Raw genomic sequence first — 26,332 nt, forward strand, 5'->3', positions numbered from 1 at the left:
TGCCTGTGTCTGCCTCTCTCTCTCTCTCTCTGTGACTATCATAAATAAATAAAAAATAAAAAAATAAAAAAAATAAAAATGCACAAAAGGTCTGAATAGACACTTCCTCGAGGGAGATACACTAATGGCCGGTACTGATATTACAAGATGCCTGTTAGTCATTACATTAGTCCTTAGAGAAGTGTAAATCAAAACCACAGAGAGTTACTATTTCCCACTCACCGGGATGGTTTTAATAGAAAAAGACAGTAACAAGTGTTGACAAAGCTCTAGTGAAATCAGAAGCTTCAGAAGTTGGGAGAAGGAAGGTTAATGGTGCAGCTGCTCTGGAAAACAGTCTAGTGGTTCCTGGAACGGTGAAGCGTGGCGTTATACTATGGCCCAGAAATCCCCCTCCTGGATATATACCTGACGACACTGACAGCAGGCGTTTGCACAAAAGCCTGTATGCAAATGTTCATAGCAGGGTTATTTATGTAGTAGCCAAAACATGGGACTAGCCCAAGAGTCCATCAACTCATGAATGGATAAACAAAAAATACAGTGATCCACACAATGGGATAATATTTGGTCATTTTAAAAACTACACAGTGATGATAATTGCATAATGTGGATGAACCTCAGAAACATCATGTGAAGTGTAAAAAGCCCTTTGCATATGACCACATATTGAATGATCCCATCTACAGGAAATGTCCAGGACAGACAAACCCAACCAGACAGAAAGAAAATCAGTCGCCAGAGGTTGGGGGAGTGAGGAAAGGAGGGTAACTGTTGATGCATGAGGGGTTCCTTCAAGGAGGGATGAAAGTGTTCTGGAACCAGATGGTGGTGATGGTTGCACAACTCTGTGAATGACCAGCCCCCCTCCAGGGGGACCACGTGAATTACGTCACAATAAAAAAAGTGTTAATACACGTAAACACATGTAAAGCCCAGAACACACAATCTTTAGTCCATGCCCCCTCTTCCCGTCGGGGTGTGCCCAGGCCTCTGCTGCCTCAGCAGAAGTAGTCAGAAATTCTCTCTCGGTGGCCGCTGGCTGGCTGCTCAGACCCCCACCTGCTGGCCCTGTGGGGGGTGTGGGCTGAGCTTCTTGTAGGTTCTTCCCCTCCCTGCCCCAAGGGTTTGTGATGTTACAGTGCAGGACAGACCACCTACATCTCTTTCCCGGCACCTCCTTGAGGTGAGCCACTCGGGTGATGCTCCCCTCCCTGCGGCCAGTGAGCTCAAGAGCGAGACCACAAGCCAGGAGGCTGGGCCGCAAGACCCACCACCCAGAACCGAAGTCCACCCCGGCCTTCGCCAGCACTGAGAAGCGCGAGCTTCTCTGTCCCTGTATTTCACCACAGAACCCATGACTCCCATTTATACCCGCCTTCCGGGTGATACGCATGCGCTGGGGATGGCAATTTTGGAACAGAGGAGAGAGGCCAGTCCGCAGGAGAAAGAGGAGCGCTTGGATGTCAGCAAGAGCCGGTTCCAATGCTGGCTTCACCCCTGCCTGCGTGACCTCAGGGCCTTTGATCCCTCCCCAGACAGAACACAGGACTTCCTCGCACTGGGAAAGTCTAATGCAGTGAGCAAAAACACACAACTACACCACTAAGGGTGCAAAATGACACATGGGACACCCCAGTGCAGGCTGGTGTACAAATGGAGGGAAACAGTGGTGGTTACAAGAAATCAAATCCACCTTCATGATTTAAATCTGACACGATGGTAACCAGCCTGAAGCCAGACGGGTGCTCCCTGTTGTCAAATCTGAGACCTGCTTCTCCCTGTTGCTCCCGCCCTCCCCACCCATCTCTGCACCGCAGATGCTGGTGGCCCCTCTGTCTTGATTTCCACCTTCTCTTCCCCCTGCTCCCAGGATGTGAGTGCTTCCTCCCTCCCGAAGACCTGTCCTGGATTTTCTTCCTTCTTCCGGATTTTGACGTTTCTCTCCTGAGGGGGCTGCTCCCTCCCAGGGCTCTAAAGATACCCACAGACCGAAGACTCTCCAAAAGACATCATTTCCCAAACCCACGTGTGCCCATGCAGGTTTGAGCCATCTCACAATCAACCTGTACGAAGCTGAAAGCTCTACCTTTTCTGCTTTCCATTCCGAGTGTCTCATTCCAGTCTACAGCGTGCCGTCTTGCCAGTCCTTCGTCTTCAAGGCCCATTTCCAATTAGTCAGATCTACCCCTGCAGTGTCTCAGGGTCCCATTCTTCACCGAGACCGTCCGTCTTCTTCATATGTCTCCTATGCTGCTCTTCTGTTATCCCTTCCCGCGCAAAGATCAATTCCAAATTCAGTGGCATTAAACAAGAACCATTCTGTTAGGCTCCCAGACTCTGTGGGTCAGGAATTCGGGCAGGGCGTGGAGGCTCATCTCTGCTCCAAGGTCTTCGGCTGGAAGACTCCAAGGCTGGCAGGGACCCAGGGGAGGACTGGAATCTTCTGAGGGCTTGCTCACTCACAGGTCTGGTATTTCGTTCACGCTGGCTGTCGGCCGGGACCACAGGGCCATCAGCAGAACAAGGAGACACGGCCCCTCCCCGGTCTGCTCGGGCTTCCCCACAGCATGGTGGCTAGGCGCTAGGCGCCAGCACCCCAAGTAAGCCAGGCAGAAATCGTATGACCTTTTATGACCTCACCTTGGAAGTCATATAGTGTCACTCCTGCCACAGTCAGAAGAGTGCCCAGATGCAGGGGGGAACCGGAGACCTCAAGGCTTGATAGGAGGGGTATCAAAGTTAGATTCTAAGGGGAGCACGCAGGATGGAAACAGTGTGGCAGCTGTTCTGGGGAAACACAGTCCACCCTGATCCTAACCAGAATTCTTGTTTGCAGTCTCTGACAGCAGAGTGAAGCCGGGACCAGACGGGTCACTTATGCTCCCCAGATACCCACTGGCTAATTTTGACCTTCTCTCAAAGAGAGCTCAGTAGCTTGGCTCTCCACTGCTAGAGAAAAAAAAAAAAAAAAAAACCAAGATCCTGGCTAATTTGGCCCCAGCCTGTTCAACAAGCTCATCTTTAAGTACTGCTGTGCTGCATTCATAGCAGATGACTTGGAGTCCTTGAGTTTGTCCTGAATCATAAATACTTCCTTCCCTTACCCTGGGCTGATTCCCAACTGGGATCGTTGTTTTGAAATCAGTATTGGTCTGAAGGCAAAGTTTACCAAGTGGCTTATCTTAGCTTAGGAAGATGAAAAGGAAAAAGAACCACTTCCCATTGAGTGACAGTTACCCACCCAGGAGAGGCAGACAGCTGGCTGTGATGCAGGCTGCTTCTTGTGCTTGTCATCTTTACCCCAAAATGAGTCCTAGCCACTGCCCCCAATACTGCCCGCTCTGTGGGATCCCCCTGTCTGCGCAATCTTTGAACATCTTTCCATCCGAGGGGTCTATCTTTCCGGCGGTGGGAGACCCTGATGCCAAGCATAAACCCCCTCCAACCTGAAGATTCATCTGACTACCCTGTCCCAGGGCCGTTAATAGCTGAGTCTGAAACTGGGCCTTGTAATGAAGCACTAGAGGCCAAACAGAATTGTCCTGCATGCAAACACCATGACGGCAAAGATGACTTCAATTAAATAGGAGTTAATTAAGCTTTGATTGTCGAAATCTCTACTGAATCACCAACTCAGAGGGTGAAATGAGCTCTCTATGCACTCGGCAGCATTGGGTGAAGGATCGGGTGATGGAGGTCAGGGCCTGCAGATAATATTCCCCCAAGAGGCTTTTTTTTTTCCTTTGAACATAGGGTGCAGAAAGTTAGCTAATCTTAACATTCAACTCACAGCCTTCAATCATCCTGAATTCCGCGGCACAGGCGGGCCCCCTTCCGTGCGCCCACACCTCACCCTCCAGTGCGCAGACCAGAAACGCCCATTCCGATGGGTCTGATATACCCTTGTGTGTGCGTGCACGTGTGTGTGTGTGTGTGTGTGTAGTGCTGCTTTGTGTGTGTTGATGCCCCCGCTACGTCCGTGGTACGGTGCCATGTATCTCTTTCTATTTCTTGTTCTGTCTCACTCAGCGTTGCTAGGAGTCCAGCTGAGCTTGTCTGTGTTGCACAGTTAATCCCCTGGCAGCTCCACATTGAATCCCTCCAGCTCCTGCTGCCACTAACAATGGTGTTACGGTTGCTGTACAGTCTCGTGTCAGAGTGCCAACGGGATACCCGGTTAAGGACACTCTGCTTTCTTAATTCCATCAATCCCACCAGGTTCCCCCCGCCCCAGGGGCTGCACCAGGATATGCCCCCTCCCCCAGCAGAGGGTACATGGCAGCTTCACCTCCTCCTGTGTGCTGCCCGCCGGCCTGCCCCTCTGACAGCCTCTTTCTGGATTAGCCTAAATTTCTCTCCTCTCCCGACCTCACCACCAACCCATCTTATGGGCCCCCGTCTTGAGATCACTGAATCTCTGAAAAGAGATGGGCCTGGAGCGGTGCTCCGATGGCAAGCCCCTGTATGATACATGCGCCCCGGTAACTCACCCACACCCATCGATTTATCCTACACGCACCTCTGCTGCTTGGGGAAAGCTACACGGAGAAACTTAAATGTGCAGATCATTACCGGATTCATCGCCTTCCTTTGCAAATGTGGGCTTCACGTGGGCCGGTGCAGATCGCCCCCTGGTGGCACGAGGCCAGCTCTGCTCCCCAACTTTCCGATTCCCAGCAGGACGTTTGAGGGAATCTTCTCTTTCCTGGGGACCTCTTGGAGCGTGCAGAGCAGTGTCGTCCCTGCAGGAGCAGAGTCTCGTTCTCCCTCTGGCTCCCGCCCGCCCCGCTGCAGTCGCTCACGCAGGAGTCGCTGTGCACACACCATGCCCGCGCCCATTTCAGCCTCTCCAGGCGGGTGTTACTGCTGCTCCAGTGTCCCTTTCCCTCAGTCATGCCCGAAACGTCCCCTCCTTGGCGTGTGGGACCCACAGCCCCCTGGTTTTCCTCCTGCTGCCTTCGTCTTTGCTCCTCTGTCTCTTGTGCGACCCTAGTCCTGGGCCCATCCTGGGTATTTTCATTCCTGACCCTTTTCTCGCTCACTGACTTGTCTCCCCCGCTCACCTGGCTCCAACTGCCGCTGGTCTGCGGGCACCTGAGCCGCCCCAGCCCCGCCGTCCCCTCACCCCCGACCACGTATCTGCCTCCCGGGCTTTTTCTCCCGGGTGCTCCGTGGACCAGCCGCTCAGATACAATAGGACCACACTAGAAGTCATCATGCCCCCCGCAGCCTTCTCCACTGTGCATCCCCCATCTCTGTGGCCAGCGCCCGTAGTCCCCCGTGACCCCCCCTTCTCCTCATTAGCTTTTGTGAATTGTGTTCACCAAAAAGATTGAAATCTAGCCGCTGCACCTGTGGGTGTCACACGGTTTGGAAACAGGGTCTTTGCAGATGTAATGAAGATGGAAATCAAGAAGTCATCCTGGACGAGGACAAGCCCTGAGTCCAGTACAACCGGTGTCCAGATTAGAGGGTAAGAGAAACACATGGGGATGCCATATGACAGTGGGGACACGGACTGTGGTAGCGCAGGCTACAAGCCCAGGAGGGAGCGGGATGGCCCGCTGCAGCCGCAAGCTAGGACGAGGCAAGGCAGGAGGGGTCTCCCGGAGCCTCATCTGGCCTTACGGCACCTGCAGTCTGGACTTCTGGCCTCCAGAGCCGTGAAAGAGTCCGCTGTTGTCACTCGAAGCCACCCAGTTTGTAGTACTTTGTTGCAGCGGGGCCAGGAAATGAATCAACTCTTCATTTCTCAACATCCCTGCTTCGGCCCCCACGCGGCCTGTGACATCAGCCTTCTAAGTGGCTCGTGGCCTCCAGGCTGGTCCATGCATCTTGCACACCCGCAGCAGAGTGATCATGTGAAATCCAGACTCAGGCCGCCACCTGTCCCCCCCACCCCGATCCCAGCTGCTTTGTCCTTCCTCAGCCCGCGGACGCATCCAGGTGGCTGGCGATGGGCGCTCCGCCTGCAGTGCTCTGCACCCCCCTTCCTGCGGCATTCCCAGCCCATGGGAGCCTCCCTGGGGGTCCTGGCTCCTGAGGAGCATGCCCCCCCCCCCGGTGCTCACCGTTTATCCCAACCTTGCAGGGACCCCCTCAGTCAGCCGGCTCCGAATCCCCAGTGCCTGCCTGAATGCTGGACCTGAGCAAGAACTCTGCAGAGCTTTGTGTGCTTGACCTCAAAACTTGAAAAGTGCAAGGCCCCGGTCTTTCTGGAGAGGCAACCAGAGATCCTAAGCATCAGACCTGGGGCCACCTCAAAGTCGCTGTCTGCCACCAGCTGCAGGCTCTGGAGATGGTCTGGAGCTGACCGGGCGCCCTGGTTTATAGGCTACTGTTCCCTCCTCTCTGAGAAACGGAAGCCCCTGCAGTGCCATCCTGGGATGCTCAGCCCAAATGTGCCCCAACCAGGGCAGGACGTCTCCAGACCTTCCAAGGCCCCAGGGGACCCATCACCCAACATACTTAACACATGCAAAGGCACCCACATTCAACACCAATGATCATATTTCCTTGAAAATGTGTGAAAGTCAGCATTTTTCCTCAATACCACCATGCGTCCAGGAATTTTTGCAAAGTGAGAAAAATTAAACCTAAAAATTGTCGTTGAACCGTAAGGACACATACATGAACAAAACACTGAAGAATTAATGTAGTGCTGCTTTTATTAATACTACTTTTATTAGACATTCCATTGCATCCCTGTATTGGGGTTCTCCTTTCATTGCGTTTTTGCAAAACTTTCAACAGCTCCGGGCCTTGGGCCCTGGGTCCATTGGGCTTTTGGGCTTCAGAGACAGAGCCAGGAAGTGGGAAGGCCACAGCTGTGTGCAGTGGGCTCCAGGCACGCTGGCAATGGGCCAAGGCTTTTCTCTGGGTGGCAGGCCCTACAGTGGCATCAGGACAGAGCAGCTCAGTCACTGAGATACCACAGGTGCCCCTCCCTCAGCCCGGGGTCAGCCACAGCACGGGCTCCCATGAGACTGCCTGTGGGTTTCTCGCTCTGCCATGGAAGGGGGAGGCCAGAGCTAACAGCCCTTAGTTCTCTCCGCCCTCTCCTTCAGGAAGGGTCATGTGGCTCAAGAGGTCCAGGGACTATACACAGAGCTGCCCCTGGAGTCCAGAGATCGCAGCCTCAAGGGAAGCCCAGTCCAACCCCAGAGACAGAGGCTCCTAGTGGCTGGGGGAAGGGAGAGGGGAGGTGGGCACAGGCTTGAGTCTAAGGAGACCAGTCCTGCCTGATCCTTGATGAGCAATGTGGCCTCAGGCAAGTTTCTGAACCTCAACTGTGCCCGGTCTATAAAACGGGAATACCTGAGCTGCTAGAAGGCGGGGAGGAGTGGAGGGTGTTCATTGCAACAGATTGCTGGGCTTGGCAGTTCCTCAGAAAGCTAAATTAGGTTCTCTTAGGTTCATGCCCAAGAGAATGGAACAGAAAGACTCAGGCAAATCCTTGTGCACTCATGTTCGTGGCAGCTCTATTCACAGGAGCCAAAACATGGAAACCATCCAAATGTTCTTCGACGGATGAATGGATCAACAGAACATGGTGCATCCCTCCAATAGGATATTACACCGCGGTCAACAGAAATGAAGCTTTAATACCCGCTAGAACATAGATGAACCTCAAAAGACATGCCAAGTGAAATAACCCAGAAACAAAAGGGCAAAGGTTAGATGATGACATATCTAATACCCAGAACAGGCAAATCCATAGGGATGAAAGGTAGATTACTGTTGTGGGGGAGAAGGGAGTGGACACAGGGTTCCTTCCTGGGATGATGACAATATTCTGGAAGCAAGGTGCTGATGGTTGCACAGCTGTGTAAATGTACTATAAACCACTGAATTGCACACTTTAAAAGGGTGAATTTATAATATGCGAAGTCTGGGGTGCCTGGATGGCTCAGTCGGTTAAATGTCTGACCCTTGATCTCAGCTCAGGTCATGATCTCAGGGTCGTGAGTTCAAGCCCTTCCCAGCATAGAGCCTACTTAAATTCTTTTTAAAAATTTCTTTTTTAATTTATAAATGTGAAATCCATATCATTGTGGATTACAATACAATCCATAGTATTGATGATTAGAATCAAATAGTGAAAATAAAAAGTCAGACACCAGTAGGCTGGGTCCGATGTGTCCTTATTTCACCAGTCATATTGGGTTGGGGCCCACCCAGTGACCTCCTTTTAAGCTAATTACTACTTTAAAAATCCTTTCTCTGGGCAGCCCTGGTGGCCCAGCGGTTTAGCGCTGTCTTCAGCCCAGGGTATTATCCTGGAGACCTGGGATAGAGTCCCATGTTGGGTTCCCTGCACGGAGCCTGCGTCTCCCTCTGCCTGTGTCTCTGCCTCTCTTTCTTTCTCTCTCTCTCTCTCTCTCTCTCTCCCTGTGTCTCTCATGAATAAATAAATAAAATCTTAAAAAAAAAACCTCTATCTCTAAATACAGTCATATTCTAAGGGTTAGGATTTCAACATATGTGTGTTGGGGACGCAGTTCAGTCCATAAAGAGGGGGCAGCCTCACTGGGGAGTATAGCAGCTCTTGCCAGTTGTCTTTTGTCAGCCAAAACTGAAACAGAAAGTGTCCTTTCACGTCCCTTTGCATGCCTGTCTTTGTACATTTATTTGCTACTCTGTCTTTTGCAGAAACATCAGAATGACCCCTGAGAGTCAGCTGCCCCTGCCTGCAGATGATGGCCTCCCAGTGTCTCAGGCCCGGCTAGCTCAGGTTCAGCCCAGCCTGGGTCTCCATGCCACTCTCACCCGTCAGCACAGCCACCCAGACAGGAGACCGGGTGCCAGAGGGTGGGGGGCAGCTGGGAGCAGTGGTGCAGGGGCCCCACCCCAGAGCCACCAACTCTTCACGTGACAGAGCCAGTCCCTCCCTCCTCTGAGCCTTTATTTGCTCATTTAGAAAATACGTAGGTTTGGATCTAATAACTTGCTAGCCATAATATTCTGGGGTCTCAGAATTAATCCCTATAGTATAACATAATCTGCACAGAATAAAACCTTGGCTGCACCCAGTGTCAAATTCTAATGCAGCATTTGACTCCAAGCAGCTCCTGTGCAAACATTTCTAAAAGGAATTTAGATTCTTCTCTGGCTCCTCCGAGTGGTTAAGTTGGAAATAGAGTCCTGGTTTCCAGGTCTGGCTTGAGGACCTTGGGTGTGTTTCTTAAAATTTTTTAATAATTTCTGCCCACAGTCCCCAAGACCTTCCCAAAGCTCTAGGAGCAGGACGGAGAGGTGGAGGGAGAAACATACCTATGACCTCAACGGCGAAGGGAGCACAGAGCAGGGGAAATGTGCTGCTGGGAGGACCAGCCATGGTTGAGCAAGGACACCGGCCAGCGGCTCTCAGGGCCCAGTGAGGTCACACAGCATAAACTGGATGGGTCACGTGGCACCATCTAGGATCTCAAAATGTCAGAGCCGGATCTGGTGTGGCTTTTGAGACCAGGGACCACCCCTTGATCGGGCGCCACACTGGAGGAAGAAGAGGATGAGGGGCACCCATTCCTGCCACCTGGAACGGAAGGCGAGGGAGCGCGTGTGGTGCTGGTCAAGGTCACCCCCGTCATAGAAGTGAGCACCTAACCCTGGACGGCTTGTCATGAGAGACCCGGGAGCCCCCTGCCTCCTGCTGGGAATGTCTACACCACCTAAAATACTTTATTAGAGTGCATATTGATGCAGCATCTTGGTTTTTATGAGAGGACATTAATCAGTGGTGTCTGAGGGTTCCTTTTGGAAGGACTCTACTTAAAGAAAAATGTGTATGCCAACCATTCAAACTTAGAGAAAGCTAGTAAATTAGAACAGCGACTCTGCATTAAAGAAGGAAGAAAGGGTGGAGGGAGGGAGGATAGCACTGAGTAAACAGAGAATTTTTTTTAGATTTTTGAAATAAATTAATTAATGTATTATTTATTTATTCATGAGAGACACACAGAGAGAGAGAGGCAGAGACACAGGCAGAGGGAGAAGCAGGCTCCATGCAGGGAGCCCGACCGGGTCCCCAGGACCCTGCCCTGGGCCGAAGGCAGATGCTCAGCCACTGAGCCACCCGGGCGCCCCTGAGTAAATGGAGAATCGATATCAAGTCAGCTGGATTTCCCGCGAGCTAGAGCCAGATGCATCGTCACCTTCAAATCTATGCCATTTCCAGAGGGGAGCGCCTCCAGCGGAGGCAGCGGCTCTTCCCAGGTGCTTCCAGAGACCACTTTCCCATCCAAACAGGCCCCGGCGGGAGGGCCGGTGGCGCAGCTGCGATCCGTGTTCCGATGGCGCCCTCTGGTGCCCAGCACGCGCAAGAACAGGAAGCCTGGACCGTTCTGGAAACCGCCGAGGCGTCCGCGCAAGGATGGGCGCACCGGGTCCGGGGGTCCTTCACCCTCGGGCTCCCGCTGCCATGAGCTGAGCAAGCAGGGCCCAGGCTTCCCTGCCGAGGCGGGGTTTCCGCCCCAGGGCGCACCTAGTTCCCACCAGCTAAGGATGCTTTCGTCAGACCATTATGTTTGAATCGCAATCCCAGAAAGAGAAATCCAATAATAGGAAATGATACACACATTATATGCACGAGCCGCCGACTCCTGCCAGCTTCCGCATCCCCACTGCACGCACGAGGAAGCCGGGCTCAGAAAGCAGGCGGTGGGTGGGGCCCCCCGGGGGGCGGCGGTTGAGCGCAGCCTTCGGCCCCGGGATCGAGCCCCACGTCGGGCGCCCTGCGTGGAGCCTGCTTCTCCCTCGGCCTGTGTCTCTGCCTCTCTCTCTCTCTCTCTCTCTCTCTCATGAATGAATAAATAAAACCTAAAAAAAAAAAAGAAAAAGAAAGGAAAGAAAGAAAGAAAGAGAAGAAAGAAAGAAAGAAAGAAAGAAAGAAAGAGAAGAAAGAAAGAAAGAAAGAAGAAAGAAAGAAAGAAAGATGAAAGAAAGAAAGAAAGAAAGAAAGAAAGAAAGAAAGAAAGAAAGAAAGAAAGAAGGTGGTGAAGGGCCGGAGCTGGCCCTGAGCCTCCTCGCGGGTTTCTCCCACGTTCCTCAAGCATAGCAGCCTAACTCCAGATGACACGTCGGCAAACAGCTGCTGTAGGTTCGTGACATCAGTACTAAGGAGTTCCCCTCAACACTTGAAAGCAGGTATGCAAAGCAAGACGTGAACATGAATGTTCGGGGCAGTATTATCAGCGGGAGCTAACAGGTGCAAACGCCCCACGTGTCCAACCCTGATTGATCGAGATGTGCTCTCGGTGGAGAATGGAGTCTTATTCAGCCACCAAAAAGGAACCAAGAGGGAACGAGGCACCGACATATGCTACGGTGTGAACGTTATGCTAATGAAGAAGCCAGGCACAGAAGAAGCAGATATTGTGTGATCCCCTTTCTATGAAATATGCAGAATAGGCAAGTCTGTAGAGACAGGAAGCACCTAAGTGGCTCCACGGGCTCAGGGAAGGGGGAATGGGAGTGACTGCTTGATGGAGACATGGTCTCCTCTTCAGGTGATGAAAACCTTTTGTAAATATATGGAGGTGATGGCTGTACAACACTGTGAATTTACAAAATGCTACTGAATTTGCACACTTGAAAATGGTTAGCTTATATTATTGGAGTTTTAGCCCAGTTAAAAAAAAATTCTAGTTTAAAAAAAGAAAGGAGTTTTACTCACCTGTTCAGGATTTTTAAGAGTTTCACAATCTACCTTAAGATTATTAATTTGATAAATTTTTCTGAGCACCTATATATGTGCCAAGTACTATTATAGGTTTTGGGGACCAAGCAATGAGGGGAAGGGTGCAGGGGGAGCAAAAACCTCTGTTTTTATAGAGGTTACATTTAGAGAGGGAAACCAGACAAATAAGACATTGTCACAAAGTATGTTGTATACTAAGTGGTGATAAATACTAATGAGAGACTCAGGAGAGAAGGGAAGCGAGTGTTGTGTGTTGGTGGCAGGGAGAAGGCTAAGGAAGTTCCATGAAGAACTTGATGGCCTTCTTCACATGAAGAAGTGACATTTTTAGTAAAGATTGGAAGGAGTGGGCAGAGAGAACGTGACAATATCTGAGCGAAAGGGATCCAGGCAAAGGGAATAGTAAATGCAAAGGCCCTGAGGCAGGAGCATACCTGGAGCCCAGTGTGGCTCTGGAAGGTTTTGAGCAAAGCAATGACATGGCCTGACTCTTTCTATCATGTGCATAAAACACACATAGACTAAAAGTCATAAAACAAGGAACCCATTCCACCCTCATTCCAAGTGTGACTTCTAGAATATGCCTTCTTTTGTTCATTCTCCCATATCTGAGAATTTATAGCTCTTATCTATGGAAAGGAGGAGAAAAAAATATTAGTAATTATTCCTAAGTGCCACTGACCTGCTAGGAAAAGACAGCAAAAAAGCTGTGGGTGATTAATAGACCATTAAAAGCCATATGTTAAAGCCACAGGGCATCCTTGGTAGCTTACAAATAGGTTCTCATGTCCCACAGCAAGAGGCACAGAAAAAGCTGAGGACCAGGACTTGATATGAGGTTGAGCTACCGAGGTCAACAAGTCTGTTATGTCAAGTTCAGTACCCTGAACGCAAAAATGGAACCCTGACATATAGGTGACCCAAATATCTAGAACATCTTGATTTTGCTAGCTCTTTTGAGGCTGCAGAAGTGCTCACCACTCCTTATTAAGAAAGTCACTCTCTCCTTGTTTGATGATACAAAGGTTTGACCCTACAAGACAACATGCCCCCTCTCCCCAGGACCTGCCCCCAAGGCCCCTCTTGTCACCTAGGCCAGCAGCTGGTTGCAGCATAACCCTGTCAAGGACATGCTGGCTCTAATAATTGGAGAGAGGGACTATCCCCCAAAGGTGCTGTAAGATCTAACCAGCACATACGGGGAGGAGGCATGGCTCTTGGGACTGGAGACCCAGGACACTTGGTCATGGGAGCCAGAATGTAAGGTTGCAGAGGGGAGACCTTATTGAATTGGAAGCACTCTTTCAAGAGATAGGGTTTAACACCCTGGCAAGGACCCCAGGAGATGATAGCCCAAAGTTAATTTGGAATGCCATAGTTGCTGCTGCAGATGGTGGAGGAAGGGATCAAAAGACTCAGAAATGGTGAACTCAAATGGATATACTATGTACAGCCAGAAGATCCACCAAATGATTATGTTCCATAAGAATCCACATCATCCACAGGATACCAAAATTTCCACGATCAGAAGGAAGGTGCTGGTAAGATGGAACCATTTATCACTATGAAGTTCAGTGATGGTTCTACAAAGGTGACATCAAGACTGACAGAAAATCCCATTATGGAGCTGGGCTCACTAATAACAATGGGGATGATTGGATCCTAGGACAATGGCGGCTAGGTAGCAGCTCACACCTGCCAGAAGCCAGGTGGGAAACATTGTTTATTATTGCAATAAACAACAGGACTGAGGTGGCAGCTAAGAGGTCCTGATCCACAGGAAATTATGAAGATGCTTAATAAAACATTGGCAATCCCAAAGGCCAAATAGATGGGCAGCTCGCACTAGCTGCTCATACCATCAGAAGAAAGCAAGGATGTGTGACCAGAAGCTGAGGGCAGTCATCCTAGCAAAGAACAAAAACGAAAACAAAATCCCTGTAATCCCTTGCCAAGTCTCCAGAACTGAGTTAGTTTTCAGAGCTGGAACCCACTGACTGAAGAAGATGCCAAGTTCCTAGTAGGTACAATCCCACAATATCACAGCAAAGATGCCAGGTGATGATTGTCCAGTGCTTCTCCAAAGTGACCTATGGCCATTCACTTGGGTAACTCTGCACTGGGGTTGGGGGAATACTCAACCATTTAAAGGACTATTAGACACCAGATCTGAGGTGACATTGATAACCAGCATCATGGCTGACTTCTTGTAAGAGTGGGGGTATATGATGGTCAGAGGATAAATTGTTCCTGTCCAAGGCTCAGCTTGTAGTGGGTCCACTGATCCATAGACTCACTTGGTGGTCTTCTCTAACTCTCAAATGTGTCACTGGGATTGACATATTTTCTGTTTGATGTAGCCCTTAGTTGAGGAAGACCTTGTGTGGGAACCCTCTGATGCTACCCCCTTCCCCACTGCCTAGCCAAAATAGTACATATAAAAACAATCTAGCATCCTATGGGAATGACAGACATTAGTACCACATGTAAGAATCTCAAAGATGCAGGCATGGTGGTCCTCATTTTCTCCATTTACTTTTCCAAACTGGTTCCTGCAGAAACCAAAGAGTTGTGGAGAATGACAGTAGACTACCACAAACTCCACCAAGCAGTCCCCAACAGACACCTGTTGTGTCTGATATGACATTCTTTCTAGAGCACATTCACACAGCCCTAAGTTTGTGGTATGTGGCCATTGATACTGACTTGGCGAATGCAATTTTTTTCTATTCCCATTAGAAAAGATGATCAGAAGTAGTTTCCATTCACATGGGCCAGGCAACAACATACATTTACAGTTTTGCCACAAGGTCATGTTAATTCTCCTGTCTACTGAAGACATCCAGGCATTCTGAATATCCAACAAAACTTTATACTGATATACTACATTGGTAACTATATTATGTTAGTCTAGCTAGGTAAGCAAGAAGTGGCTGATACGCTGGAGATCTTAACAAAGCATATGCAGTCCAATGGGTAAGAAATAAATCCTACAAAGATTCAGAGTTCTCCTACATCAGTAAAAATTTTTAAGGGTCCAGTGGTTAGGGCATACTGATACATCCATACATACCCCCACTCCCATACCAAGTAAAAACCAACTCATTGCATCTTGCACCTCACAATCACAAACAATAGATCTTAAAACCTCCCAGGACTGTTTAAGTCTAGAGGCAACAAATCTCATTCAGAAATGCTACTATAGCCCATGTACTGGGTGTTCCAATGACTTGTAGCTTTTGAGTAGGACCCAGAGCAGGAAAGAGCTCCTCAGCAAGCCCAGACTGGCACAAAGAAACTTATCCCCTGAGACCACATATAATCTGGCAGAAATTGGTCTTAGAAATATTGGCGGTAGGAAAATATGCTCTGTGGAGCTTACACACGGGGACCCATAGTGTGGAAGCAAGGCCAAATGATCTGTAGCATCTAAGCCCAGGTAGACATGGAGCATCTGGCTGTGGGTCACCAAGTTACTAGCATTCAAATTCCCATCATAAATTGGGTTCTGTACGACCCACCAAGTCATAGATAGGGTGGGCCCAGGAGCAGTCACTCTAAGATGGAAATGGTACATGCTGGATAATGCACAAGCAAGACCAGAAGGTACTAGTGAACTGCACCAGATCCCCTCCCTCAGCTCACACTTATGGCCATTGTCAGGCTACCTTAAGAACAACTAACAAAGGATGTGAAAGCCTAAACTTAATTTACAGATGGGTCAGCTTGGTATGTGGGTCAAAGCCAAAAATGAATGACAATGGCACTTCAGCCTCTGGAGAGTCTCTGAAACAGACCACAAAGTCCTCTAGAGGGCAGAGCTTTGAGAAGTGCATCTCATCATGTATTCAGTGTGGAAGGAGAGGTGGCCCACCAATAGGGTGGGTGGCCCATGAATTGTGGGTGGTGGCTAATGGCCTGGCAGTCTGGCCAGGAGTCTGAAAGGAAAAAAAGATGGAGGACAAGGAAATCTATGGTAGAAGAATTGGAGTGGGTTTGAAATGTGATGATCTTTGTAACTCACATTAATGCCCACCAGTGGGGTGCCTGGCTGGCTCAGTCAGTAGAGCATGTAACTCTTGATCTCAGGGTTGTGAGTTTGAGCTTCACATAAGGTGTAGAGATTTCTTAAAAATAAAATCTTAAAAAAAAAAAAAAAGCCCACAAGACAGCAGTTGCAATGGAAGAAACACTTAGCAACCAAGGAGACAAAACGATCAGTTGACATCAGCCAGCTTCAATCATTGATGACCCCAGATCTGGCACAATAGCTCTGAGACCAGAGTGACCATGGTGGAGAAATGGAGGTTATGTATGGGCCCTACAGCGTGAGCTCACCAAGACTGAATATCCAACCTGTAAGCAACAGAGATCTAAGCCAGCCAAGCACTATTCCTCTAGAACAAGTGACCTCTGGATGCAAATTGACTGCATTGATTAATCTAATCTAAGATGCAGAGATTATTCTAACAGGAAAAGGCCCCTCCTTTGGATCTGAGTTAGCTCCTTCTGCTCACAAGACCTTAGCCAGCACCAGTAGCTAAAGACCTATGGAACATTAGGTTAACCCAAATGGGATCCCACATAACTGTTCATCATACCAGACCCAGGGACCCCTTTATAACAGGAGGCCCTACAATCATGGGATTGTATCATGCATTGCACCACTCAGAGTTACCAGATCCATAGTCCTGAAATGATCTATGGATGATACATCTGACATGATGCTCTATGGTGGTGAGGTACCATTCTCCAGAACTCCATATACATATAGAATCAAAGACCCTTATAATAAGGTGCCATGTGTCTAGTAGAAAGAATACATGGATCTGAGAGCCCAAGGGTGGAAGTATGAGTGGTCCCACAAACTATCGTTCCCAGTGAAACTCTGAGAGATTTGGTTCTTCTCTTTTTCATGACTTGGCTCTGCAAGTTAGACTTCCTGGTCTCCAATGGGGTCAGATTCTCCCCCCACTGTACTCCCCCCAGGGGAGTACAGCAAGTGTCCCCTTGAACTGTGAACCATGGCTACTGCCTGGGCACTTCCGGGTTCCTTATATCCAAGGATTAGTATCTTGGCATGGATAATTGACCATGATTATCTAGAGGAAGTATGCATGCTGCCACTCACTGAGGAAGAAAATACTATGTGGAGCACCAAATGATCCACTTGGGTACCTTCTGGGGCTCTTTGGATCAAGTGTGACAGTAAATCAACAAGTGAAGTGCCCTTGACCTGAGAACAGCATGGTTACCAGGGGATTATAGCTGGTCATTTTATCATAAACCCCACAGAGAATGAGTAAAGGAGAAGAGGGACAATGAGTATCACTTGAATCCAAACAGTGCAAGGGGTGGACATGGAGATGCTTCTTCTGGTGCCCTGGAAAGGTTGTTTCTAAAAGTAATGTGGAGAGTACCTGAGTGGCTCAGCAGTTGAGCATCTGCCTTTGGCTCAGGCTGTGATCCCAGGATCCTGGGATCAAGTCCGGCTTCCAGCTCCCTGTGGAGAGCCTGTTTCTCCCTCTGCCTATGTCTCTGCCTCTCTCTCTCTCTCTCTCTCTGTCTCTCATGAATAAATAAATAAAATTTAAAAAAAAGAAATTTCAAGGAATCCCAAATAGAAAAATCTTGAGAAGGAAGACAAAGCTAGAAAATTCACATTTCCCAATTTTACCTCAAAGCTACAGTAATCAAAACGTGTGGTATTGGTGTAAGGATAGACATATAGAGCAATGGAATATAACTGAGAGTCTAGAAATAAACTCATATGTCTGTGGTCAAATGTTCTTTTTTTAAAGATTTTATTTATTTATTCATGAGAGATACAGAGAGAGAGAGAGGCAGAGACACAGGTAGAGGGAGAAACAAGCTCCACGCAGGGAGCCTGAGGTGGGATTCGATCCTTAGTCTCCAGGATCACGCCCTGGGCTGAAGGCGGCGCTAAACCGCTGAGCCACCTGGTCTGCGCTCAAATGGCTTTTATTTTTTATTTTTATTTTTTTTAAGATTTATTTATTTACTTGTTTATTTATGATAGACATATATATAGAGAGAGAGACAGAGACACAGGAGGAGGGAGAAGCAGGCTCCATGCAGTGAGCCTGACGCGGGACTTGATCCCGGGACTCCAGGATCACTCCCTGAGCCAAAAGCAGGCACTAAACCGCTGAGCCACCCAGGGATCCCTCAAATGATTTTTAAAAAGAGTGACAAGGCCATTCAATGAGGAAAGATAGTCTCTTCAATAATGAAGCTGGAACAACTGGACATCCACAAGCAACAGAATGAAGTTGGACCCTTATCTCACACCATATACAAAATTAACTCAAAATGGATGAGAGATCTAACCATAAGATCTAAAATTATAAAACCCTTAAAAGAAAACATAAATTTTCATGACCTTGGATTTGGCCATGATTTCATAACTATGACACCAAAAACACAAACAAAAAAGAAAAAAAATTACACTGAACTTTATCAAAATTAAAAACTTTTATAATTAAGGATACATCAAGAAAATGAGAAAACAACCTACAGAATGGGAGAAAGTATTTGAAAATCATAGATCTCATAAGGGTCTGATATGGAATATAGAAAGAACTATAGCAATTCAACACGAAAAAGACAACGCAATTTAAGAACTGGCTAAGGATTTGTAAAAAGGGATATACAAATTGCCAAGAAGTATGTGAACAGACATTCAATGTCTTTAATTATTAGGAAAATGCACTTCAATCCCACTAGGATAGCCAAATAACTTTTAAAAGGAAAATAAGTTTGTAAAGATAGTGAAACATTGTACAATGCTGGTGGGAATGTAAAATAGTGCAGCTGCTTTAGAAAACAGTTTAGTGGTTCCTCAAAAATTTAAGCATAGAATTATCATATGATCCAAAAAAAATTGAAAGCAGGTGTTTAAACAAAAACTTATACACAAATGTTCATAGCAGCACTTTTCAATAGCAAAAGGTGGAAATAACCCAAACGTTCATCAATGGATGAACAAAATGTGTTATAACCACACAATGAAATCTTATTCGGCTGAAAAAGAAATGGAAAGTACAGAAACAGGCCACAACATGAATGAGCCTTGGAAACATTATACTGAGTGAAAGAAGCCAGACACAAAGGAGCATATATTGTGTTATTCCATTTATATTAAATGTCTAGAAGATGTAAATCCATACAGACAGAAAGTAGATTTGTGGTTTCCAGGGAGAGGAAAGAATGGGGAGTGACTGCTTAATGGATATGGAGTTTCTATTTAAGGTAATGAAAATGTTCTGGAAATAGTGGTGGTGGTTTACAACAATCTAAATGTACTTAATGCCACTGAATTGCATACTTTGAAATGACCCAAATTATAAATTTTATGCTATATGTATTTTTAAAATATACATATGAATGTGTGATAAAAGCTCTCAGCAAGTTAGCAATACAGAGGGATTACTTTGATAAAGAGTATCTACAGCTATCAGACTACTTAATGGTAAAAGCCTGAGAGCTTTCACCCTAAGACTGGGAATGAGGCAAGGATGACTACTTACTCTTATACAACACAGTACTGGAACTTCTAGTCATTGAATACAGCAAGAAATAGAAATAAAAGGAAATACAGGCAGAAAGGAAGAAATAAATCTGTCTGTATTTGCAGATGACACATTTGTCTACATAGAAAGGGTTGAAAAAGAAGAAAGAAAGAAAGAAAGAAAAAGAAAGAAAGAAAGAAAGAAGAAAGAAAGAAAGAAAGAAAGAAAGAAAGAAAGAAAGGGTTGAGGGCAGCCCTGGTGGCCCAGCGGTTTAGCGCCACCTTCAGCCCCGGGGTGTGATCCTGGAGACCCAGGATCGAGTCCCACATCGGGCTCCCTGCATGGAGCCTGCTTCTCCCTCTGCCTGTGTCTCTGCCTCTCTTTCTCTCCCTCTCTCTCTTTCTCTCTCTCTGTGTCTATCATGAATAAATAAATAAAATCTTAAAAAAAGAAGGGGTTGAGGAATCTACAAAAACCTTTTAGAATTAATATGTGAGTTCAGAAAGATCACAAGATACAACATCAACTTGTAAAAATCACTCACATTGCTATATTATATAGAACTAACAATGGAAATACATAAGCCAAAGTTTAAAACAAAATATAATTTATGATAATTCAAATAAAAATGACATACTTAGGATATATTTAACAAAAATTTACAGAATTATCAAAGAATTGAAAAGACATTTAAATAAATAGACATACAATGTTCATGGATTGTAAGACTTGACATCAAAAGATATCAACCTCCCCCAAATTGCTCTATAAATTTAAAAAACCAATAAGAAGAGATCAATGAAACCAGGACTAGGTTCTTTGAAAAGATCAACAAAATTGATAAATCTGTAGCTATGCTCATAAAGAGAAAGAGAACTCAAATAAACCAAATCACTAACAAAAGAGGAGAAATAACAACCAATACCACAGAAATACAAACAATGGTAATGTAATATGAAAACTTATTTGCTAACAAATCGGACACTTAGCAGAAATAGATAAATTCCTAGAAACATATAATGCACCAAAAATGAAGCAGGAAGAAACAGAAAATCTGAGTAGACCATTACCAGCAATGAAATTGAATCAGTAATAAAAAAATTCCTCCAAAAACAAAAGTCCAGGACCAGACGGCTTTACAGGTAAATTCTCTGAATTCTCCCAAACATTCAAAAAAGAGTTTAAAAAAATATTTTAAAAATTTTAAAATAAGGATCCCTGGGTGGTGCAGCGGTTTGGCGCCTGCCTTTGGCCCAGGGCGCGATCCTGGAGACCCGGGATCAAATCCCACCTCAGGCTCCCGGTGCATGGAGCCTGCTTCTCCCTCTGCCTGTGTCTCTGCCTCTCTCTCTCTCTCACTATGTGCCTATCATAAATAAATAAAAATTTAAAAAATTTTTAAATAATAAAAAATAGTTAATACCTATTCTTCTCAAACTATTCCAAAAAATAGAATAGGAAGAAAACTTCCAAATTCATTCTATAGGGCCAGTATCACTTTGATACCAAAATCAGATAAAGACACCACCAAAAAAGAGAAATATAGACCAAAACCTCTCATGAATATAGATGCAAAATCCTCCAAAAAAAAAAAAAAAAGGCAGCAAACCAAATGCAACAATATATTAAAAACGGTCATACATAGGGGTGCCTGGGTGACTCAGTTAAGTGTCTGCTTTCAGCTCAGGTCATGATCCTAGGCTCCTGAGATTGAACTCCATATTGGGCTCCCTGTTCAGTGGGGAGTCTGTTTTTCCCTCTTCCCACCCCTGCCCTGTTCATGCTCTCCCTCACTCTCTCACTTGTGTGCTTATTCTCTTGAATAAATAAATAAAATCTTTTTAAAAAATCATACACCATGATCAAGTGAGATTTATTCCCAGGAGACAAGGGTGGTTCAATATTTGCAAAACAACATGATAAATCACATCAATAAGAGAAGGATAATAACCATATGATCATTTCAATAGATGCAGATAAAGCATTCAACAAAGGACAATATCCATTCATGATAAAAAAAAAAATCCTCTGCAAGATAGGTCTGGAGGGAACATACCTCAACATGATAAAGGCCTTATGTGAAAAGCCCACAGATAACATCATACTCAATGGTGAAAACCTGACAGCTTTTCCCCTAAGGTCACGAATAAGATAAGGATGCCCCCTCTCACCCCTTTTATTCAGTGTACTACTGGAAGTTCTGGCCACAGCAATCAGACAATGTAAAGAAATAAAGTCATCCAAATTGATAAGGAAGAAATAAAGTTGTCACTGTTTCAGGATGACATGATGTAGAAAACCCAAAAGATTCCACCAAAAAACTACTAGAATTGATAAATGAATTCAGTAAATTTGCAGGATACAGAATCAACGTATGGAAGTCTTTTGCATTACTATATGCTAATAATGAAGTAGCAGTAAGTGAAATTAAGAAAACAATCTTATTTACAATTGCACCAAAACAAATAGTAACATAAAACCTGGGAATAAACTTAACCAAAGAAGTGAAAGACCAGCACTCTGAAAACTAACACTGATGAAAGAAATTCAAGACAATGCAATTAAGTGGAAAAACATTCCATGCTATGGGTTGGAAGAACAAATATTGTTAAAATGTCTATTTTACCCCAAGCAATCTACAGATTCAGTGCCATCCCTATCAAAATACCAACATTTTCCACAGAACTAAAACAAACAATTCTACAATTTGAAACCACAAAAGACCTCAAATAGCCAAAGCAATCTTGAAAGAACAAAAAACAAAACAAAACGCAGGCATCACAAATCCAGACTTCAGGTTATATTAGAAAGCTATAGTAAACAAAACAGTATAGTACCAGCCTAAAACTAGACACATAGATCAATGAAATAGGATAGAAAGCTCAGAAAATAAATCCACAATCATACAATCAATCTTTGACAAAGGAGAAATGAATATATAATGGGAAAAGACAGTCTTCAACAAATGGTGTTGGGAAAATTGGACAGCAACATGCAGAAGAAGGAAACTATACCACTTTCTTACACCACCCACAAAAATAAACTCGAAATGGATTGAAGACCTAAATGTGAGACCTGAAACCATAAAAATCCTTGGACAGAGCACAAGCAGTAATGTGTGACATTGGCCATAGCAACATTTTTCTAGATATGTCTCCTGAGGCTAGGGAAGCAAAAGCAAAAATACACTATTGAAATTACATCAAAATTACAATTTCTGCACAGTGAGGGAAGCAACCAACAAAACTAACAGGCAACTTATTGAATGGGGGCAGATACTTGCAAATGACAGATCTGACAAAGGGTTAGTATCCAAAATATATATAAAGAGAAGGAGGAGGGGCAAGATTGTGGAAGAGTAGGGGTCTTCAACTCATCTAGTCCTACAAACTTACCGAGATAACTTCCAAAACCTCCTGGGCACCTACAAATTGGACCTGAGATTTGAAGAGAGAAGAGCTGGAATGCTACAAAGAGAAAAGTTTTTGCTTCTAACAAGGTAGGAGGGCAAAATAATAATAATAATAATAATAATAATAATAATAATAATAATGAATAAAGTGGGGGAGGGGAATTGCTACTAGCAGTGAAAGCTTCCGTGGCATGAAAGCCCAGCCCTGGAGAAGCGGGAACTTTAAAAATTGGTGCCAGAGTTTTCCCTGATGGAAAAGTGCTCAGCAGGGAAATTGAACAGAATCTCATGAGGGGTAGTGAAGCCTCCAGATTCCCAGAATCACTATAAGAAGAGCGTTGCCTGGGAGAAAGTGCACCGCAAACTGTGGTCCAATATCAGAAAGGGGCTGGAGCCTGCAGCCCTCGGGGCATTTGGGAGAAGCCAGTCGGGCAGGCGGGCCGGCTCTGGACAGAGGTGGCTGTGCCCCATTCCTTTCTGGAGAGGCAGCCCCCAGGAGCATGGGTGCAGCAGGGCCCTGGATCCCAGGGCACCCAAGCAGACAAAGCCCGGGATCCTGTGTCCCCCCGGGGTAGGCGGAAGCGGGGAGGGTACAGGACAGCGAGGACTCTCCTGCCACCGGGCACCTCCAAGCTGTGCAGATCAGTGCATCTGCACCTCCCTGGGAGCACTTAGGCCAGTGTGGACTGGGAGACTGAGGTTAGTTACTCAAGGGGAGCTCAACCCCAAGCTGGAGACCTGGCTGCCGTCATTTTTTATTTTTCTCTGTTGCACCCTGTGCCTGGGAGGCGCGGGGCGGCCAGGGAATAGAGGCCTCGGGGGTAAGCAGCTCCCACTGAGCCCAGCACCTGGCAAGGGGCGGGGCATCTCCACCCAGGTACACACACCTGAGAATCAGCACAGCAGCCCCTCCCCCAGAAGACTAGCTGGAAGAACAGGGGAAAAGCAAATTTACTGAACAAGCAACACAGGAAAGTTCCAGGACCAAGCGAAAATCATATATGGAACTAGGGGGTCTTTATTTTTGTTTGTCTTCTTCCATTATGACCCATTTTTATGTCACACTGAAATTTTCCAATATTTTTTCTCTTTTCCACCTTACCTACAATATTTCATTTCATTTCATTAACTCTTCATTTTTAAGTTTTTTCCTATTTGACTTTCATATTTCTACAATTACATGTCTTAGATATATTTTTCACTTCTGGATTCCCTTCAACGTATCCAATTTAATTTTGGTAAATATACAAGATATGGGTATTTGTTTTTTGTTTTTTCTGCCTCGTTTTGTTTTACAATTGTGGAAGTTAATACCTTTTAACACGCGACCAAAATACACCCAGAACCAAGTGGAACACTGTGTTGGTTCATTCTGTGAGATTATATTCTCTCTTCTTTCCCATTCTGCTCCCCTCTTTTATCTTGTTTATGTTTTTGTGGTCAGTGTTGGAGCTTTATATAAATATTCCTGATTTAGGGATGCCTGGGTGGCTCAGTTGTTGAGACTTTGCCTTTGGCTCAGGGTATGATCCTGGGGTCCTAGGATTGAGTCCCATATCAGGCTCCCCAAGGGGGCCTGCTTCTCCCTCTGCCTGTGTCTCTGCCTCTCTCTGTGTATCTCTCATGAATAAATAAATAATGGTGAAACTTGCAAATTTCAAAGATAAAGAGAAAATTCTTAAAGCCGTGTGAGATAAGAGATTCTTAGCCTATATGGGGAGAAATATTAGATTAACAGCAGATCTCTCCACAGAGACCTGGTAGGGCAGAAAGGGCTGGCAGGATATATACAGGGTCCTAAAGGAGAAGAACATGCATCCAAGAATACTTTATCCAGAAAGACTCTCATTCAGAATAGAAGGAGAGATAAAGAGCTTCCAGGATAGACAGAAACTGAAAGAATATGTGACCACCAAAGTGGCCCTGCAAGAAATATTAAGGGGAGCCCTGTAAAAGAAAGAGGTCGCCCAAGGAAACAATCCACAAAAACAGAGACTGAATAGGTAATACCATGACACTAAATTCATCTTTCAATAGTGAATGGGCTAAATGATCCCATCAAAAGATGCAGGGTATCAGACCGGATAAAAAAGCAAGATCCATGTATTTGCTGTCTACAAGAGACTCATTTTAGACCTACGGACACCTACAGCCTGAAAATGAAGGGGTGGAGAACTATTTACCACTCAAATGGTCCTCAAAAGAAAGCAGGGGTAGCAATCCTCATATCACATAAAGTTTATCCCAAAGACTGTAGTAAGAGATGAAGAAGGACACTATATGATACCTAGAGGGTCTATTCAACAAGAAGACCTAACAATCATGAATATTTATGCCCCTAATATGGGAACCGCCAAGTATATCAATCAATTAATAATCAAAGTAAAGAGATACTTAATATAATAATACACTAATAGCAGGAGACTTCAACACAGCACTTTCAGCAAATGACAGATATAAGAAGAACATTACCAAAGAAACAAGAGCCTCGAATGACATACTGAACAAATAGATTTCACAGATACATACAGAACATACCAACCTAATGCAACTGAATACACATTCTTTTCAAGTGCACATGGAACTTTCTCCAGAATAGACCACATACTGGATCACAAATCAGGTCTCTTTGGTTGATACCAAAAGACTGAGACTGTCCCCTGCATATTTTCAGACCAAGATGCTTTCAAACTAGAACTCAATCACAAGAAGAAATTTGGAAGAAATCCAAACACATGGAGTTTAAAGAGTATCCTACTAAAAGAAGAATGGTCAACCAGGAAATCAGAGAAGAATTAAAAAGACTCGTGGAAACTAATGAAAATAAAGATACAATTGTTCAAAATCTTTGGGATACAGCAAAAGAGGTCCTAGGAGAGAAATATATCACAATACAAGCCTCCCTCAAAAAAAAAATTGGAAAAAAACTCAAATACACAAGTTAACCTCACACCTAAACGAACTGGAGAAAGAACAGCAAGTACAGCCTACATCAAGTAGAAGAAGAGAATTAATAAAGATTTGAGCAGAACTCAATGAAATAGAGACCAGAGGAACTATAGAACAGATCAACAAAACCAGGAGCTGATTCTTTGAAAGAATTAATAAAATAGATAAACCTCTAGCCAGCCTTAATAAAAAGAAAAGAGAAACAGACTCAAATTAATAAAATCACAAATGAAAGAGGAGAGATCACAACCAATACCAAGGAAATACAAACGATTTTAAAAACGTATTATGAACAGCTATATGTCAACAAATTAGGCAATCTAGAGATGCATTTCTGGAAAATCACAAATTACCAAAACTGGAACAGGAAGAAATAGAAAACCTGAACAGGCCGATAACCAGGGAGGAAATTGAAGCAGTCATCAAAAATCTCCCAGACAGAAAAGTCCAGGGCCAGATGGCTTCCCAGGGGAATTCTATCAAACGTTTAAAGAAGAAATAATATCTATTCTACTAAAGCTGTTCCAAAGGATAGAAAGGGATGGAATACTTCCAAACTCATTCTATGAGGCCAGCATGACCTTGATTCCAAAACCAGACAAAGACCCCACCAAAAAGGAGAATTATAGTCTAATATCCCTGATGAACACAGATGCAAAAATTCTCAACAAGATACTAGCCAATAGGATCCAACAGTACATTAAGAAGATTATTCACCATGACCAAGTGGGATTTATC

General features: G+C 45.5%; 1 long non-coding RNA gene across 1 annotated transcript; it reads right to left on the reverse strand.

The window, feature by feature from the left end:
- Positions 1-210: 210 nt before the first annotated feature.
- Positions 211-4,759, reverse strand: LOC118355071 (uncharacterized). Its single transcript, XR_004816755.2, has 2 exons — positions 2,090-4,759; positions 211-348 (listed from the first exon to the last, which is right to left on the reverse strand). It is a non-coding gene; the product is annotated as an uncharacterized LOC118355071 (long non-coding RNA).
- Positions 4,760-26,332: the final 21,573 nt, after the last annotated feature.

This window comes from Canis lupus, chromosome 6 (assembly GCF_003254725.2).
Source record: "Canis lupus dingo isolate Sandy chromosome 6, ASM325472v2, whole genome shotgun sequence".
Classification (NCBI taxonomy): Eukaryota; Metazoa; Chordata; class Mammalia; order Carnivora; family Canidae; genus Canis; species Canis lupus.